The sequence below is a fragment of the Brassica oleracea genome, chromosome C5, assembly GCF_000695525.1.
Source record: "Brassica oleracea var. oleracea cultivar TO1000 chromosome C5, BOL, whole genome shotgun sequence".
In the NCBI taxonomy this organism is placed as follows: Eukaryota; Viridiplantae; Streptophyta; class Magnoliopsida; order Brassicales; family Brassicaceae; genus Brassica; species Brassica oleracea.
This window is the reverse complement of record NC_027752.1, coordinates 15,198,013-15,204,134: the sequence shown is the minus strand read 5'-3', so window position 1 is coordinate 15,204,134 and position 6,122 is coordinate 15,198,013. Positions and strand designations below refer to the sequence as shown.

The 6,122-nt window shown below is 34.2% G+C and overlaps 1 protein-coding gene across 3 annotated transcripts in view; it reads right to left on the bottom strand.

Moving 5' to 3' along the window:
• The window catches only part of LOC106295004 (cullin-3A), a 6,476-nt gene extending 4,252 nt beyond the window's left edge, over positions 1-2,224 (bottom strand). The window contains exons 1-5 of one of the 3 annotated variants that reach the window (XM_013730747.1): positions 1,971-2,224; positions 1,680-1,808; positions 1,314-1,597; positions 962-1,037; positions 764-803 (exon numbers count right to left, since the gene is read on the bottom strand). The gene's annotated coding sequence lies outside the window, so the exon portion shown is untranslated. Of the gene's footprint in view, positions 1-763; positions 804-961; positions 1,038-1,313; positions 1,598-1,679; positions 1,809-1,957 lie in introns of all 3 variants that reach the window. The other 2 variants (XM_013730751.1, XM_013730749.1) reach the window with 2 other exon arrangements.
• Between the last annotated feature and the right edge of the window lie 3,898 nt (positions 2,225-6,122).

Sequence of the window (6,122 nt, the reverse complement as noted above, 5' to 3'; positions counted from 1 at the left end):
GTTTAGGGTTTAGGGTTTAGGATTTAGGGTATAGGGTATAGGGTTTAGTATTTTGCCGAAAACTTAACAATATTAATTAATTTATTTTTTGTAACTATTTTTATGTATTTTTATTATTTTATTTTAAAAATATAATCTAATTTGGATATTCAATTCTATTTCCTTTTTAAAAAGATATCAAATATCAAATATTCAAATACTATTGGATGGTGAACTAGGTGAACCCAAGAATTTCTCATATGTTCACGTCTTCTTAAATGCTAAGCTTTCTTTAAATATTTCTTGAATAATGTGATAGAGTTTCATGTAGATTCTAATCGGTGATCATAAAAATAACAATAGAATAATTTAATCGTTTTGTTAAAGAATGTGTTTTTCTTTTCCAATTTGTTAAAGAATGTTTTTCTCTATAGTTTTTTAATAAGCGAAGAATAAAGAAAAAATCATATGACAAAAATATGTATGGTAGTACTTAGACCATGTTCAATGGGAGAGCCACTATTAGGTCTCTTATGTAATATTTAATTACTAATTTTTTATTAAGAGATTTTGTTAAAGTATTTTTGTTTTCTTTGCTCCAATGGTAAAAATTCATTAGGGGTTCTTGAAAAAAACAATTGTGCATGTGTGTGTGACTGGGAATTTTTTCTTTTGTCGTTGTTTTATGAACAGAGTGTCTGTATAACCAAAACAAATCATATTGATCATAAGAAGAACAAAAAAAAAGGAATACAGAGGATGCATAAACAGAGTATCAACTTACCCTGGCTTTACTTCTAATGTCCATTCCAGATCCACCAATCCTGTTCATTCACAATCCATACGAAAATATCAAAAACCCAGAAGACAGACAACAAAGAAAGAGACAAGCTTTATGATGTACACGTCAAAACATAAGAAGAGATTAATAGCAAAAAAGCTTTTGGATCATAGCCATAGTAAGAAACAGAGATAATGAGACCATATGTATTCGGCAATGATTTGCTTGGTGGAGTCGGAGAGGTTGAGGTTGACGAGATCTGAGAGCAGAGACATGGCTGCGTTGAAGAGAATAATAGTGAAATTAATGAGTGTTGTTTTAGGGAAGGCGATCGAAACAGCTTCTCAACATCAGCATCATTGCATCAAAATCAAAAATAGAAAATATATACACACAAACAATAGCTTCAATATAAAACTGAAATCCATTGACAACTAATCCAAACACTCTTCAAATTGAGATTTTTATCACACTACAAACGCTTAGCCTCTAGTTTCAAGATGATCCAATTCCAAAGAACCAAAAGAAAGCATCAGAGATATAGTAAGTAAACCTCTCGTTTAGACCAACAGATAAAGCATCACCACTCCCACCAAGAACCAACCAAAACCTGCACCAATCTTCTTCCTTTCCCTCCACCACCACCACCCGAGAACTCAAAACCTCCACCAATCTTCTTCCTTTCCCTCCACCACCACCATCTTCGTCCCACCACTGCTCCTCAAATGCGCCAACAAACCTTTCAAGAACATCTAAGAAGGAGTCGTTTCCGGTGAAGTCCTTGATCGGCGTGTATCTAAGAAGGTTCTCATCTCTCAGAAGAGAACCATAATCTGGCTAATAACATCCAGAAAACAACAGTTTAAGTCAAAAGACAAGAGATTGTCACTATCTGCCAAAACATAGAAGAGATCCTCACTTGTGAAAAACCAACAAGGCTCGCATTGTCTCCAGCGAAGTAGTCGTTTTCCAGAGGATAGAAAGAGATGGACTCATCTTCCCACACTTTGACTTCATGAAACTTGCGGTAATCTTCTATGAAAATCGTCTAATCAAATTCAAATAAAAGCATAGTAAATCAAGTTTCGAGCAATCTTCCATCGAATTGAAATCAAACAACAACCGATTAATCAACGAACAAATCAAAATATAATTAACACAAAGACAAGAGAGAGAGACAGCTTTCAATTCATCAACCTCAATTTGATACCTTTGACGTTGGAGATAGCTTTCAATTCATCAACCTCAAGCAATCCTTGTCTCTTGATCGAAACCGATCGATCAAAGCTTCTTCTTCGAGAGAATCAGAGTGGACAATGGCGTCAGCTTGCTATGATTTCTCGATCAAAGCTTCTTCTTCGACGAGAACCAGATCGATCAAAGCTTCTACATTGCAAGAGCGATGGCCGGCGAGTTTCTCCTCTTCTATCCTCTACCCAATAATTTTTTGACACGTGCATCCTAAGAGATGTGCCTTAGAGCATAATTAACCATAGCACCCCAAATGGGGTGCTTAATTTTTTTTTTTTTTTTTTTGTTTTTGGCTGATAAAAAAAAAAAATAAAAAATGAACCAATCGCGGGCCGCCACGTGTCAGTGGGGTCCGCGAACAGTCGAAACAACCGGCGCTTCCTGCGCTTAAACAAGCGCTCTGTTTCTATTTTTTTTTTTTTTTTTTTTTAAAGTTAAGCACCGGGGTAAGCACCCCGGTTAATGCTGCTCTTAACTCTCTTAATTAAGAGACGTGCTTTAGGTTTTCATCAATTTTTTTTTCTTTTAATTCATAATTAGACTAAGAGACTCATTTAAGAGTCTGCATTAAACATGCTTTTAGTAAATAAAAGGAATTTATTATTCTCATTCATTTACTCGCTATTTCTATAAATGCTCACTAAACATGTGATAATTGTATTCCAACAGCTCATGAATTAGTTTAATTAGTTTTATACTTTCCAGGACTATCAATGATCTGAAGTTTTGTATTCTCGCAATTCTGTAATTATTTAAGGTAATTTTATATTTCTTATGACTATTGACGATCCTAAAATGTTATAGGATTCATAAGCCCTTTCTCAAGGAAAAAAAAAAGTTATATGATTGTAAATTCAACGGTACGTTAGTTAGTTTAACTATTTTTATATTTCGTTTGATGACCTAATCTTTTATTTCAACGAAGGATCTAATATTCGTTTGAACAACTATCGCACCAAAGATTCAATGTCTTTTTTCTATCTTTAGTGTTTGCTATATGTTTTTTTACAATGATTTGACATGTTCTCTAGAGGCTAATGTCGAGAAAACTATTAAAGAGGAGTCTATTGTAAAGGAGGTTATTGTTGAAAAAAACTTGAGTTGAAGAGATTATTGTTGAGAATGTTGAACCTAATGCGAACAATTGAATCGTTTTGTTTAATTGTAACTTTTATATTGGTTGTATTTATTGAATGTCATATTCGAGAATGTTTATCATGTTATTATTGAATACTGATGACGTTCTCAGCTACATGGTTATCTTGTTTGCTGAAGCGGAGGTGAAAATTGATTCGTTTTACGTTTTTTTTTCAGTAATCTATTTATTGGTTATATTTATCTAATTTCATTTGTGTTTCTGTTCTTTTTAGCCTCCAAGCTACCTAGCCATAGCTCTAGCCAGTGAAAGGGAAAAGAAGAGGGGTAAGGGAAAGAAGAAAATCCCACCACTCACCCTTGAGCAAGCTATAAGGAAGGAAAGGATGGAGGCCATTGAAAGAGGGAGAGAAAGATACTAGAGTCTGACTGTGTACTTTTTACACAGTTGAATAAAAGTGACGGTGGAAACTCTGTTTTTTTCTTCGAGTTTTGTATCTTGAATTCATGTACTGTAAACTAAGGGATTTTCATGAACCTTCTTTTAAATTTCCATTCTGCAAAATGTCTTTCAGGATTAGTCCCAATCCCATGAATTTTTAACCATTTATCTACATAATATGACCAAATCTTTCTATTTTCCAAATCAATATTGTATCTATGACGTTTGAAATGTGCTCGATCTTCAAAAAGCGTACATTGTAATTTATTAATTCACCAAAAAGTCTACGTACCTTTATAATATTATATTCTACGTATCTTACAAAAAGAGGAGCTTAGGTTTCTTGAAACCTAATCAATGTTTTTTTTTTTTTAATCAATGTTTGTTTGATTTGGAACACGTTTTCATGTCCTTGAAACTTTTCAATCTCAGTCACAAGTCCTCACAGTCTTGACCTCCAAAGACTCTCTTCCGAATAGGAATATCATATCTATGACGTTTTTGCATTTGAGCTATCTGATCACGTCAATGAACAGTCAACTGAACTCCTAGTCGGTTCAATCCCTCCGTATTCAGATTACTTGGCACGCAAGAAACAAGTTCTTCTTCCTCTCGTCGGCTTGCGTCGGTCCCAAAAAAAAAGTAGAAGAACTTAGACAGCTACTATTAACCATTGATGCTACTTCGTAGAGGTTTAAATCTCGGATATGAATATTTGTAACTTTTATAAATAACTAAATATGGATTCAAAATGGAAATACTCTGTTTCTTTGTGTTCTGCGTTTTGTGAGAATTGATAGACCAAGTATTTTAAGCTTCCACACATTTCTTGGTGTTGCTTAATATAAAACACCGAGATAGGCTGCTCTTTCTCCACTCAACACCTACGAAATACCAACTCCGACTAATATAGCACTTAATCTATTACTCACTTAACTTAGTCTCACAAGTAAATTTCTTACTACGCACAACACTGTTGCACCACTTCTTTTACCTTCTCCAACTAGCTACTCTTGATTAGAATCATAATCATATGTAAATAATTATTTAAATATTTAACTAACTTCCTCTACACCTAAAACAAATGCAGAAACTTTCAAGTTTCTAAAACAAGAAAGCTCTCACTGTACACATTGCTGATTCATTCAGAAACATAATGCTGCTACCACTCAAAAGATTTCCTCGATTCTAGCTATGAAAATAGAGTAGTAATTCATTTATAATGGTCACTTAGTGTTAGGCTAATTCTGGTAGTAGACAGACTTTCCTCACAATCCATACAGACCATGTACAGCTGACGTGGACAGAAAAGTTCGCATAATGCCACGTGGTTGTATTTGTATTTGCATAGTGGTATGTACAGCTGACGAATATTCTTGGGAAACCAAAAAAACTTCCACACTTTAATAATAAAACTATCTGACGTGGTAAATAAAGTAAAAGAAATTAGGGCTGTGCAAATAAACCGAATCCGAAAACCCGATCCGATAAAAATGAATTCGAACCGATCCGAACCTGGCATAAATACCGAATGGATCTTGTTTTATGGTATTTCGGGTTATGGATATTATCCGAACCGAACCCGAACCTAAATGGATACCCGATAGAACCCGAAACATTCAAAATTTTTAAAAAGAACTTCTACCACACATGATATCAATTCCTAATATGCATTCAAAATATATTAAACATCTAAAATAATCATCTATTATATGAAGATTGATGGTTGAAGGTGGCGGTTGAAGTTTTTAGATTTTGGTTTTGTTTTCATTGAATAATGTTTTTCATTTCATGAGAACTTGGTTTTCGTTTTATGCTTTCATTTATTTGGTTTTCTTTCGATCAATAACTAAGTTTACTTTTTACTTGATTTTGAATGATCACATTTGATGTTCCTTTCTTTTTTTGAATCGATTTTATTTATGTTTTGGTTACAAAATAGGTACAAATCAAATATTTTAAAACCGAAGAACCGATTTTACTTACTTTTTGGTTACAAAATAGATATAAATCAGGTACATTTAAAACGAAGAACCAATTGCGACCCGAATCCGAAAGTATATCGGGTTGTATCGGTTATTTGAAGATTTACTAACCCCGACACGAACCTAATAGAACCCGAACCGATCCCGAACCAAATTTTAATATAACCCGAATAGGGCTGATTTTGATAAATCCGAAAAATCGAAATCCGATTGGACTAAACCAAAATCCGATTGGGACTCCGAATGCCCCTGGCCTAAAAGAAATCTTTCGAGTGGCAGAGAAAGAGATAACAAAAAGAGCCGTGACTAATAAAGATTATAAAAGCTCACTTTTATTGCAAACAACATGTGTGTGTGGCTCTCTCATCTCTACATGCCCCTTTCTCTCCTGATGTGTCATCTACTCATCTTCCCCACTTTTTTCTCTCTGCGTGGCTCTCTGCGATCCATTCATTATACGTTATATACTCTTGTCACACATCGTTTAAAGAATAAACACAGACACATCGTTTAAGGAATAAACAAACACAATACCATCTCTTCTTCTTCACTTTCTTCTTTCTTGAGTACCGTACTTGCAACGTTTGGT